Source organism: Linepithema humile, chromosome 3 (assembly GCF_040581485.1).
Source record: "Linepithema humile isolate Giens D197 chromosome 3, Lhum_UNIL_v1.0, whole genome shotgun sequence".
Taxonomy (NCBI): Eukaryota; Metazoa; Arthropoda; class Insecta; order Hymenoptera; family Formicidae; genus Linepithema; species Linepithema humile.
In genome coordinates this window covers 5,029,745-5,042,615 of record NC_090130.1, presented here as the reverse complement: position 1 = coordinate 5,042,615, position 12,871 = coordinate 5,029,745, and the positions used below count along the sequence as shown (strand labels likewise).

Below are 12,871 nucleotides of genomic sequence, written 5' to 3'. Positions count from 1 at the left end.
TCGGCCACGATTGTCGACGAAAATCGAAAGAGCTCACGACTTCCGTACGGACAATAGGTACTCCACCGGCGAGAGACACGCGATATACCGCCAATAGGCGACGAACAGGGGTCGAGGGTCATCCGCGATCCGTCGAGATAAGAGGCTCGGAGCCGCGATTTTACCGCGAGCGGCGCACTTGAAAGCGGCCGCGGCGCGTAGTGCCGGCATCGGCTAGTGTGAGTTTCCGATCCGGATTATATTAAGATAAAGGCCCCGCGCGCGATGGGCGTGACGGAGATCTCGTTACATTTTCGGAAAGGCGAACGTGCCGATCGCGCAAGGCGGCGAGATGCGAGAGCGAAAGAATCATTGCGAGGGAGAGATCCTTCATCTCGCGTCACGAAGTGCGTAGACCTCAATACTTTTTGCAAAAGCCTCAGGAATACGCGTACTTAATGTATATAACTCACGACTGTTTTAATGACTGTTTGAATTTGGATGTCAGTGGAAGTATTCGAAAGGTTATTATAGAGATAATAAGTTATAATAGCAAAAATTTGCATTCAATTCTTACGAATTCAAAAATCGTTGAATATAATTGAGTATGTAGGAAAATTATGTGAATAATATTTTCCCATAGTTGTACGGCGAATGTGGAAGAGATCGTAAATATCAGAGAATATCATAAATCTCGTTTAAATGAAGACAGAATATTCTGCGGAAATGCACAAAACCAATTTATTTTGGAAAAATAAAAAAAGATTATACGCCCAGCTTTCCACACACACACATATCAATTCGTGGAAATTACACGTATCATTTCTCTCATTGCGAATTGAAGAAAGCACAAATTTAAAAGTGAACGAGTCGCACGGGACGACTTAAATCTCTCCGACTTGTCCACTGGGAAATTTACTCTTCGATTCGCGCGACGGCGTTACGTGCGCGCGCGCGCGTACGAACTCTGCGCGATGCATAAATAAACTTCGAAACGGTAATTAGTTACTCTGTTAGTTTCACGAGCGGCCAGCGGGCGTTTGTTAGCGCGGCATTCGCGATTAGCGCGCGAGATTGCGAACGGCGCGGCCTCTCCTCTCTCTCTCTCTCTCTCTCTCTTTCACGTTGAGATTTGCGAGGATCGTAGAGGCGGATACGTGCGGGAAACGTGCTCCCGATTAGCGCTGCTCGATCCATTTTACGAGGATTCCTTCCGCGAGATAAACGTCTGATTTTACAGAGGCCTCGCGGAACCGCGAAGTCCGCCCGTTGTCGGTTCTGCGTTGCTCGATCGAGAGAGGGTATAAAGGGTGCCGACAGGCATTGTCTGGCGTTTAGTGCTGGCCCGACCTTTGCTACATGTATTGGAGGCCCCCCTCGGCATCTCGATGAGCCTCGGGGCTTCTTAAACGCTCGAGCTCCCCAGCACGTCCCGCGCGTATTCGCGGCGAAGTCGTAATACGCGCTTACGACTATCCCCTTTCCTCCCCCCTCTGCTTCTCTCTTACGTCTAGTCGATTCGCCGTCGAGTTGTTTTATACGCTTTCGTACGCAGCTCTCATGCAATTAGACGTATCCGAATATCAATATCTCTCTCGCTAGATGTATTATTTTCCGCCTTTGACTAATCTAAACATAAAATTACGAGTCGGTTGTAAGAATAATTCAAATTTAATTATCGATCACTATTGCAGGCACTGTTATGTTATTGATGATATTTTTGGAGAGTTACACATCCCTCTGGAGATTAATCGTAAAAGCCGGCTGCGGATTTCGCTGCTAGTCATCGCGATATCCGACTCGCGACATATCGCCGAGCCATACGTCGCGGCATTTTCGTTTTAACGCCCGTCGTCGCGCGTCATTAGAGGAAAACACTCTCGTATCCTCTTTTTGCTTTAACGGTCCGATAACGGATGGCGGTTTTTATCTCGTTAATTCTTTCCGATAAACCCATCGCCGCGCTTATGCTTCGGCCGGCCGGTGCTTTGGCCGACCATTCCGGCGTTCGCGCGCGCATCCGAGAATTCCTTCCTGAGAAATCAAGTGGACTTTCAGAAATCGACGAGCACCTGGGGGGTCGTGGCAGGACACTCTTTAACAGGGAACGTTACACCATTGCACCGTGCGAATGTAAACGGCCGTTACTCCCTGACCTCGTCGTATCTCCTGTTTCTCAGTTGACACCGCCGTATACGCGGAGAATAGGATAAACCTGACTTTCTGTGCGCCGTTTTATGGATTTGCCCGTCGAGTCATAAAGGATAACATCGCGCGCACACGGAGAAACGTATTACATTTATGTATGCGTATATCACGCGTCTAATTGTAGGCAAACGGTAAAGTATTATGTCGATTATTAGCGTCGCGATAATGTCAAACGGCCGCCGCGCCGACGGGATTTTCTTACCTTACGCAAATTATCACTGGCTTATTCTTAGTTGAATATTCCGAATTCAGGTTGTGTGCTTCGTCTTTTTTTAGAAAAAAAAATTACAAAAATACAACAAATAGATTTTTGTTAACTGTCAAAATTGAAAATTATTATTCGAGAAAAGAAAAAAATCTTAATTAAAACTTGTAAAACTTGAGACGGGGAAGGACATTTCTCACTTCAAAGACTCGTATTCTGGCTGCCACTTTGTCCCTTCGTATACCAATTAAGGACCGCCGGATAATTAACTGCCTTTATGAGATGATGCGCATCGAAGCTCGATCAATGACGCCCCGATAAATCGAAGATGTGGGACGGGGCATTATACGCTCGCTGGCAAGATGTCCGGCTGCGTCTTAATTTTTCTCAATTGATTCGCGCAATTACCGATTATTAATGATCTCGGTGATTAGCGGTGCGAACGGCAGACGCGCTCGCTCTTAAGCCGGGACGCGCCGGCAAAAAGCGCCGTTCGCGCGAGGCATATCCCATACGTCAACTTATTTACGTTGACACATACGCGCGAGTGTCTCGCGCAGGCGGCACGACGCGACGCGCGAGGCGTAATAAGGCGTTTATAGTGGATACGCGGATCGCGTTGCCTTTATATCGGATTTCTTCCGCGCTCGTACGCATCACTTTGTCAGTGTTGGGGCCGCTACGTTGAACGCAATCCCAAGCCGAGGCGGTCGAACACGATGTGTGCCGGCTGCCGGTCGGCAATGCATAAGCGCGCATTACCCAAAGATTACGTTTATTTTATAGCGCTATACACGCGAGTCGTAAAATTCACGTGCCATTTTAACAACTGGCTTCCTGCTGATGTGAATTCGTGTTGCGAACGCGTCCGAGAGCGACGATCACGGGGACAGGGGGGAGGGAACGCACGATCCGCGCGCGGCCCTCAAGGTGGATGGTTTTTAATTGATAAATAAATCACGGCGCGCGCGACACTGATTGAGATTCGCATTCGACATTCTCAATTACCATGAGCGACCCCGAGTCCCGCGCCGGGCCCTTTCCAACGTCGGGCCATTCCTCGTCGTTCGAAATCTCGTTTATTGGCGAACGCTCGGTCTATCGCCGCGATCCGTCACCACCAGACCGAATGGAACGCACGAAGGACTGTCTAACCGCGTGCCAACACGAGGCACGTGAATAAATAAGGCGCACATCTCTCATATCGAGAGGTTTCTAATAAGATGGATGATTTATCGGACGAGCGAGAAAGAATGAGAAATTCGTCGTCGTGAGCCTCGTGACATCTTACTCTCCTCTCGCGCCCATAAATCTGCTGTTACGAAATTTTTCCTTGAGTATACACGGATCTATGAATTATCGGATAAACCGTTATGCAATAAAGTATTGCGATAACGTTTGCTGTGACAATGATAATTAGAATCAATGTTTGATAATCAATATTAGCATAAAAAATAACATCAATTTCGTTATTATAAAAACGTTTTGGACACTACGTATTTTTAGATCAATTTAAAAAAAAACCTCCGATCTGTTCATCTCCGTGCGATAGAAATTTGATAAGCGCGGTGATTAAGCGCCAAGAGCACTCACAATGGCATCCGAAGGCCTATATAAATAGCGAACACGTTGGGGGGGCGAGATGAAGGAGTTACGGAAGTCGTGCGGCGATCATTGTTGTCCTCCCACGGTGGGAGCGTTTACGTTCTGACAATTTCCAGCGCGCTTTAGGGACCCCGGCCGACGTCTTTTGTGTGTCAGCCGATGTGCCGTCGAGTTCAGGCTGCGCTCACCATCCTCCTTTGCCTACGTTGTCCGGTAGTCAAGGTATTTACCTACTTACGCCCCACACACGAGAGCGCATACACGCTGTCGGGACATAATGCTCGAGAAATATGAGCTCACGACCCCCCGGTAGCGCGGATTCCTATGGCGACGTGAACAAAACGCGCTCGCCGCTCGGAGAACAATCTCGTTGCGTCACGTATTAGAAGACTTACGTGGTATCAATTGTTAGATACTGCCACGGGAAAATGCCGTCCCTTGGAAAGAATGCTTTTAATCAAAATCTCGCTTTGCATGCGCAATAGCAACTTTTTTAAACTAGTAATATTTCTCAGAAAAAATGAAAGAGTAACTAATGAAATAAGTACTTGAAAGTAAAGTATAGAAATTTAGCTTAAAATATTCATTACGTTACTTTATTCTATTTAAGAATTATATTATAATTATAATTAATGACACGTAATTTCGAAAGAATAATAAATTAATGTTTTGTACGAATATGGAAATTTATGTTTTTTCTTAAAGAAAGGATAATTGAATTGTTCTCTAGAAATTTCCAACTATCGTGTAGTTTTATTCTACACTGGTTACCGTATAATACGTCCTTTAAGTCAGAGATTTCGCCGTTCGATATCCGAGAGTGATCGTTCGCGAAATGACTCAATCAACGAGGCGATTTGCACATCGTCAGAGCGTTGCCTCGCGCGCTTTTCCTCTACCGTGCCGTGCACTACTTTCAAAGGTCGACTGCTCGTGAATCGCGATATCGCGCTGGAACAGGTTCGAAGGTCCTGTTTTCTCTGCGCAGACTTCAGGGAACAGTCGCGCGTGAGTATGCCCGCGTACACGTCCGCTGTAAACGTAGATAAAACGTGTTCGGTGCGATGGGTACACAGGTGTACAATGCACTCTCGGCGGGAATGAGAGTGAGAAGAAGGAGGGGTGGAGAGAGAAAGAAATACCGTATAGTAGACTACTTAAAATGCATTGGCAATAAGCCACGTCGCGTTACGCGTCGCAGGCCGTCCGACCAGACCTGCGACTAGTTCGCGGCACCGAGAGCCACTCTCGGTAGAGCTATAAGATTTAAAGTCGTCTCGTCTAGTCGTATAAGCGGTCTCACCGACGGCGACGGCGGCATTTACACAGAGAGAAGTCCGAAGCGCTCTTCGGACGCGGCGGAGGGCTTAGAGAGCGAAAGGCTGACGTGAGAGACGTGATGCGAGTTCTGGCGCGGTAACTGCGTTTGCGTTTAATTGCGAGATTGAACGAGGGAGACAGTCGGTCGTGCGATGGAAATTATTAGAGAACTACGTCGATTTGTCGGCGTGAGGGACGACATAGATACGTGACATATAATATGAAAATAAAGAAAACGTGAGAGAGAATAAAAGGAATAAAATGAATGAAATGTTTCATCATGTATTGCAACACAGGTATGATCGGATCGTCGAAGATTATCCAAGTTGCAAAGTGCATTTCGCCCGTCCCGATTTTTATGCGTCCAAGATCGGACATGAGGTCGATGTGTTTCGTGACCCCATCGCTCCGTTTGTCTGTAATTAATTGAGAATGTTATTAAAATTATCGGACTATCGCTTCTCGTTGCTCATAAACGTCTCACATTTCTGTCTTGCCATGTTACTTTGTTCTGCCACATTGACTCCTTCAAGTGCCGTGAGGCTGCTATTGCTTCTTCGATAATATCTAGACTTCTCACCGCGTATCAAGTTATTGATATAATAATTAATTTTGTATTATACCGGCGATCACTCGAGCCTGTCTACGGTTTCTTCGGCAAAGAATGCGTATATATGATTTACACACAATAAAGAGCCATTATATGTATACAATTGACTTTATATTACATTTATTCTATTTCCAATAGAAACTAACAACATCAGGTGGATATATCACCATTCATCGAATAAAATTCAAATATATCACATGTTTCGCGATAGCTGACGTATGTGTGAGAGAAGTTGGCATATTATTTCATACAATTGTAACTTAATTTTTATAATTTTCTACAATCTATGAGTTCTGTTAGTTTCTGTTCTGATGAATAAAATACGAAGTGGAAAGACTCACACGAGGAATTCATACGCGAGGGGGTTGCATTAACGCGCCGGATTGTCCGGTGTGGCCGAACGAGGTGGTTGAAACGTAATACCAGTAACGAGTATCTAATTCAAGCGTGGCCGCGTCATAAGTCCGGCAAAGTGCGCTGTAAGTTGCCCCCGCTAGTCGTAATGGTGTTTATGGGCCATTCCCGGCTGTCCGTGGAGCAGGTAGCGACCGGTAACTGCAGCCGGCGACGTGGGCACGTACTCCGGAAAACCATCGATGGCGGTCGCAACCACCGACTGGAATTCCGCGATGAATGGAACTGGCGTATACCCAGAAGCGATGCGAAGGGAGTCCGAAGAGCAAAAGCCCGTGCGCGCGAACCGCGTGTGGTATTGTCTCGCGCTGCGGAGTGCGTTGAGGTCGCCGGTTCAACCGCGAAGAGACTTTAACACCCGAGCGAGCGGTGCCTTTCGATTGCGGAAGCCGCTGCAGGAATATTTCCCGTTATCGTTTTGTCCTTTTGAGTTTTAAACCATCAAAGCAAGGTATTATAATACCAGATGTAATACACCTATAACATCCGTTATATACATGTGAAAAATTAACTCAAATAGACTATGAAAGTATTTAAATCGTAAAAATAAATAATGCATCATCGTCCTAGAAGTATTTAAAAAGATTCAGGTATTTTCATTTTTAATTAATTATATTTTAAATTTATTCGTTGGCTTTTAAATGAGCTGGAAGAAGAAATCAATCATGATTATAGTAGATATAGCATCAAACTAATTAACGTTTAAAGAATTAAGATAAAATTGAAGAAGAATTTGAAAAATAATTTTCTTCTTGATCAATTTGCATTGGTAAAAATGACTTTATTGAATCATTAAATTTTAATGAGCCATTGATGACTGTTGAAGATGTTATCAAAATAAACGGTAATAGATATGCTATAAATTGTGTCGAGTTTTTTGCTGTTTGCCATTTATTAATGCCGATTAATCTTCAACAGTTTCAATGAATTTCTACGAATAGATACATAAAATAAATTCAACGGGAAGGAAACTCAGCAGGGTTTTTATACCTAAGTCTTAAAATAGATGCTTTCTGTGTTCTACTCTCATTAAACATTCATGCTGAAGTAGGGATAAAGTATATAGAAAAATATATTATTTTATGCGCATATTATCAATAGAATCTTGCATTTGAATCATGTCGCTCGTTAATAAAAACACGCAAATATGACTCCATGAAGCCTAGAAACACTATACATGCAAAAGGAACAATCGGATGTCCTCCACGCGGCATAACGAGCAAATCGACGGCGAAGTACACCGCGCCTTAACCCCGGTGCCGTGACCTCCAAACCGAGATGTGCGTATGCGCGAGTGCGTTCTCGCTTTCGTTCGCGCGATCGTAAAGAGCGCGCATTTGAATATGAATAAATCGTGCGCAGTCGGTTTGCTCGCCCATCCGTTCGTCCATTCGCTCATCCATATGTCCATTCGTCCGTTCACTGCAACAGCGGCGGCAGCGGCTGCGGCGGCGGCGGCGGCGGCGGCGGCGGCGGCGGTGGCTTGCATATTGCGTTCGCCCGTCTGACTCGCCAGAGTGTTTTACACATGTGGCTTTATGGATTGCTTAATGGCGGCCGCCTACAAATTAGACGAGCGGTAAATCAGACATCGAGCGGACCACACTACGCTCGCACAATGCGCGGGGCCCCACGGTGGGCATTGTGTTGCGCGCGCCGTGGTCAATAAAATATTGGGCGCACAGGACTGGCGAGGCGTCGCGGCGTGTCTTCGACGACGATGTCTGATCTCACCAATCCTCTCGCGGGTCTCTCGTATCGAGGCAAGTCGAAGCCGAGCCGTATATCACGAGCGGATAAAGTAACTCTGGAAAGAAATAATGACCCGTCGTGTGGAAATACGTGAGAAAACCTAGCGACCATTGTCCTCGCTGCTAATGCGGTAATGCGAGGTTGGAAAAAAGGCTAGACTACAGGCTCGATCGTCGCCTCGTCGCGTTGTAATGGCAGTTGATTTCCCCGTAATGTCAGTGGGTTATGCCACTTTTTTCATACGCGACGTGTCGGAAATCGCGTAATTTGATTGGTGGCAAACGATGATCGGACGTCTTTTTCCACTTTCTCATTTAGTTTATGCATTATGTATATTTGTTATTCAACTCTACTAGCATTTTCGTGAAATTCCAAAGTATTTTAAAATGTCTCAAAGATTGTTCACGCTATAAAAAATTATCCATTTTTTTCCACCAAAATTTTCTCTCGACTAAACGCTATAATATACAAAATATTTCACAGTAAATAAATTCAATTTTACAAATCAGTGCAGAGAGAAAAGGATGATCTCTGTACTCCACGCGACCGAAAACCGCAAGATGCGCTGCGGTGGTCCGCTCGAATGCAGAGTGCCGCTACGAGGATAGTGCACTTCTGTGCTGGTCGAAGCGACGGCGATGTACGCGCGCAGTGAGTCGCACAGGAGCATTAAAAGACACACCGCGCGCGAATAGTGATTACTACGAGGCCGCTCGGAGCTATGGCCGCAGGTTGATTATCTCACCTGTCCGGACTCTTTTACTCTCGCTGCTGCTGCTATAATAGGTTCCTCGTCCCCCATGCCAGTGGTCTACCGCTGCCGTACTCACCGCGCGCGATTATATTTCTTGCTCCCCTATATATCCTCCCGCCCGCCCCCACCGCCAATCGGACCTCCTTCCGCGTTACTTTCGCGACTTTGTTTTTCCCTGCTCACCTCCCGTGTTCCCGCAGAAAATGATCGTCGGCAGCTGCTTGGACGCGATTTATTGCCGATCGGAACGATTTCCCGATTTTTCAGCCGACCGTAACGAGAGACGGCGAACGCGATTTTCTACGCGCGCGGCGATGAAATAAGTAGCAACGACTAGTGGAATGGTAATTCCGTTGATCGCTATATTATTTAACAAAGGATAACGACTCAAGTGTAATCAGGTGATTGCTGAAGACACTTTATTACATAAATTTCTCACTTAATATATTATATACAATTATACATACATATATGCTAAGAAAAGTTACCTTAATATTACAGAAGACATGCTGGGAAAATAATTTTACAAATCTCTTTTGTATATGAAAATAATTTAATAAACAATCGCGACGAGAGAACGCGCTGTCGCGTCTTGTTTCCTTTTACGAAGTAAAATCCGCGAACGCGCGCGAGCAATTACTCAGGCGATCGCGCTCGCGGAGGCGCAGGCGGAAGGAATAAATCGCATAATAGAGGAGAGTAAACGAACCGTCGTAGGCATGATCTACGTCGCGGAATCGGATTTTTTGCCCGCGCCTTGCGCGCCCGCCATATAGAAAACTCCATTAGATGTTAGATCTCTCCTCCTCGTTCATCACAACGAGCGCGTCAGAATGCGTGGAGTCGGCGCGTCCGCGCTCTCGCGGCACTCGATAAAGCGAGACCGTCGACGGTCGCGCGGGTAGGGGCACTCGTGTTGGAAAGGGTTGCACCGTCAGGAATGAACAGAACGGGCGGAAGGGGCGAGGAGGGGGCGATTTTGCGGCAGCGGCAACGGCTGCGACCGCGGTGCCAGGGAGCAGAAGAACCGTCGCTTTTTTGTCCAAGTCAATATATCAGCGCGGGGGCCATGTCTAACGGGTAATGCACTGCTCGATTCCTTCTGCACGACGAAAGGAAGCTGCTGCTGCTGCTGCTGCTGCTGTTTGCCGCTGCCGGCGTTCACCGCGCGGCTGCTGCGGTAGCGACTGTTACTGCCGCGAAACGCTCCGGGCAGTCACCGCGATCGTCGTTGTCAGAGAAGAAAACTACTTCATTTTCCGCGCCGCCGACGGCTACGGCTGCCACGGGGGTCGAAATCGCCAGTGCGATTATCGTGTTTTTCAGCCGATACCGAGTCGATGCACCGCCGGTTCCTTCGCGAGATCGTTGTTCGCGCGGAGGCGGAGCAGAGACGCGACCCGTTCTTGTTGATCCCCGTCATTACAATATACGCGTACGGTGGAAGTTAATAGCGCTGGCGCGATACAAGTTAAACGAGCGAGGAATGCGTAGGATGTAAAATGCAATCGCGAACCCTTACCGACAGCCGATGGTAAATGGCATAAATCTCGGAAGTAACTTGTTCGAAGGACAGATATAATGCCGCGCCGCGTCGTCCGCCGCGATTGGGCCTGGACGATAGTGATCGAGCCACCGATTTGACAAATTGCCTTCGTCTTCTCTCAGGCAACTACTAGCGCGACGATATTATAAAATCGCGGTGAAATTTTTTTAGACGCTCAGGTCAGGTCGAGACACTCCACTCAATTAGCCTCGCATTCCGCGGGAGACGGATGCTGTTACCGCCCGCGGTGTACGACATGCGAATTTGATCACAGAGTTATAGATGAGCGTATGCAATATATTCAATAGATGAGTATGCACACGCGGACATATTTTAACCCTTCAACCTCCGGCTTCCAGACAATTTCGAGGAATCGATGGGTGATGAGCGTGTAGTTTCCGTCTCTGCTATTACCAATGTTGTCTCACGCGGTAATCAGTTTGTTATTTATAGCATTCCGCAAAGATACGAAAAATATGTTTTATGAATATAATTATTCACTCTATGTAAAAATATATTTTACAAATACAATTATTCAGTCTCACTGAGTGTTTAAAAAAAATACATAAACAGTTTGACTATCTGAAAAGATTACAGTTTGCATGCAAAATTCAATATTCCTCATTCAAACTGCAAAATATGAATTTAAATGCATCAAATCACGTAACATTTTGTTAATTGGTTTCACTCATCAAAAAAATATAAATAATCACATATCGATTGCACAATGGGTGTAAAACGCGAATCTACGGCTTTCTGTAATAGCATCCATAATACATGCCAATTTCACCACGGAAACGTTTTTTAGGTCGTCTCTGAATGATCTTCGGTTGCGTTCACCGCGGATCCGTTCCGGCCAGTTCGTACGGCCTGACGTTCAGAGACACTTGACGTAAATCGATTAGCATCCAGATGGGCGATCGTTCGACAGCGACAAATTATTGTCACTCGCGCGCTTCCGGGACGCGTAGCGGCCACCTTCTTTTTCTCTCTCGCACGCACAGCGGATCGAATGAACGAGACGAAATGCCTGTCGTTTCGCGTAACCGTCTCGATTGTCAAGGAAGTTTGGGCCATCTCTCATCTGACGAGCGAACCGTTCATTTTTTTCCCCTCTCTCTTACTCCTTCCTCGTGCTTCTATCGAGGCAGTGGTCCTTCTCTCGTTACACGCGCGCCGTGATTTATGGCCGCGCACCGACTCAGCTCACTGCGAAAGTCCGCTCGCGCGGATTAAAAGTGTCCGCGAATTATTTATCGGCTCGTGAAAGAAAATGCTCTTCGGTTATTGTTCCGAGGAACGTTGATGTTACACTCGCGCTCGCACAAGTAGTCCAGGAAACGCTCTCTTCCGAGATAAGTGCGAGGCCATGAAAACCATAATTTATTGCGATGGCTCTCGCCGGGAGGTATCTGGTTCACACACGGTGTGCGAGCTGACCTTTTACGCATCGCGCCGTCCTTTCTTCGTCTCGCTCTTCTTACGAGCGCGAGGAAGGAGCGCAAAATGAATCTGGTTTTGCGCATTGAATCGCTGGAGAGAAAGATGCGGTATTTGGAGCGCGAGGAAGAAAGAAGGAAGGCTGTGTGTTCTCGAGAATAGAAAGTAGCCGACGTTTAAATAACCTTCCAATCGACATTCATTAGCGGGCCAAAAATATTCCACTCAAAATTTTTCATTCTTTAATTTGCAAAACTTATGATAATTGTTCAGGCATTTTCACTTATATAGAAGTTATGTCTCGAAAATGACCATTTGACTTTCTTACTTACTTGAGAAATCGCCGAATAAAAATAGTCTACGATTATAGCCCTTATTTACATCGGTTTAGCTTAACGTCGTACCGTCGCGCATATATTTTAACAGTTGGAGAATAGTGGCTAACCTAAGGTTAAGGTGAATTAATTAATTTCGGATTAGCGACGGATTCTTAAATCGACCGCTAAGCGCGCGTACAGGCACCTCCCGACTGAAATGAGGCGAAGGCCCCACGCCGGTTAACGCCGCCGATCCGAATCTCTCAGGGGATATTATTATCATCATTATTGTCGTTATCATTATTATTATACGGTGAATACGCAAAATATACGAGTGAGTCGGCGAAGTCATCCTCGCCCTCGTCCGTCGCCGATGGTGGAGAGAGAGAGAGGAGAGGGAAGCGGCGGAGGGAGGAGGAACGAGACGCGCGGCTACGCGAGGAAGGATGAGGCAAGGATCTAGAGGCCTTCACACGTTTCCCTCTCTCTCTTTCTCCATACCTTTCTACCTGCCTCTCGCTCCCTCTCGCTCGCACCTTCGTTCTATGCCGTCTCTATACATCGCGCGGGTATTCGCCAATTAAGCTCTATTGAAGCAACCCAGGCACCGCAAGGTGGCCCTCCTCCTCCTCCTCCTCCTCCCGCTTCCCCCGAGCCCTCTCACCCTTACACGCTGTGGAGACCTCGCCGTTAAATCCAGATTAAGAGCGGCGCATGACAC

General features: G+C 46.7%; 1 protein-coding gene across 1 annotated transcript in view; it reads left to right on the top strand.

Moving 5' to 3' along the window:
- The window catches only part of LOC105676431 (nuclear hormone receptor family member nhr-85-like), a 149,087-nt gene that overhangs the window by 30,170 nt on the left and 106,046 nt on the right, over window positions 1-12,871 (top strand). The gene's annotated exons all lie outside the window — the stretch shown is intronic.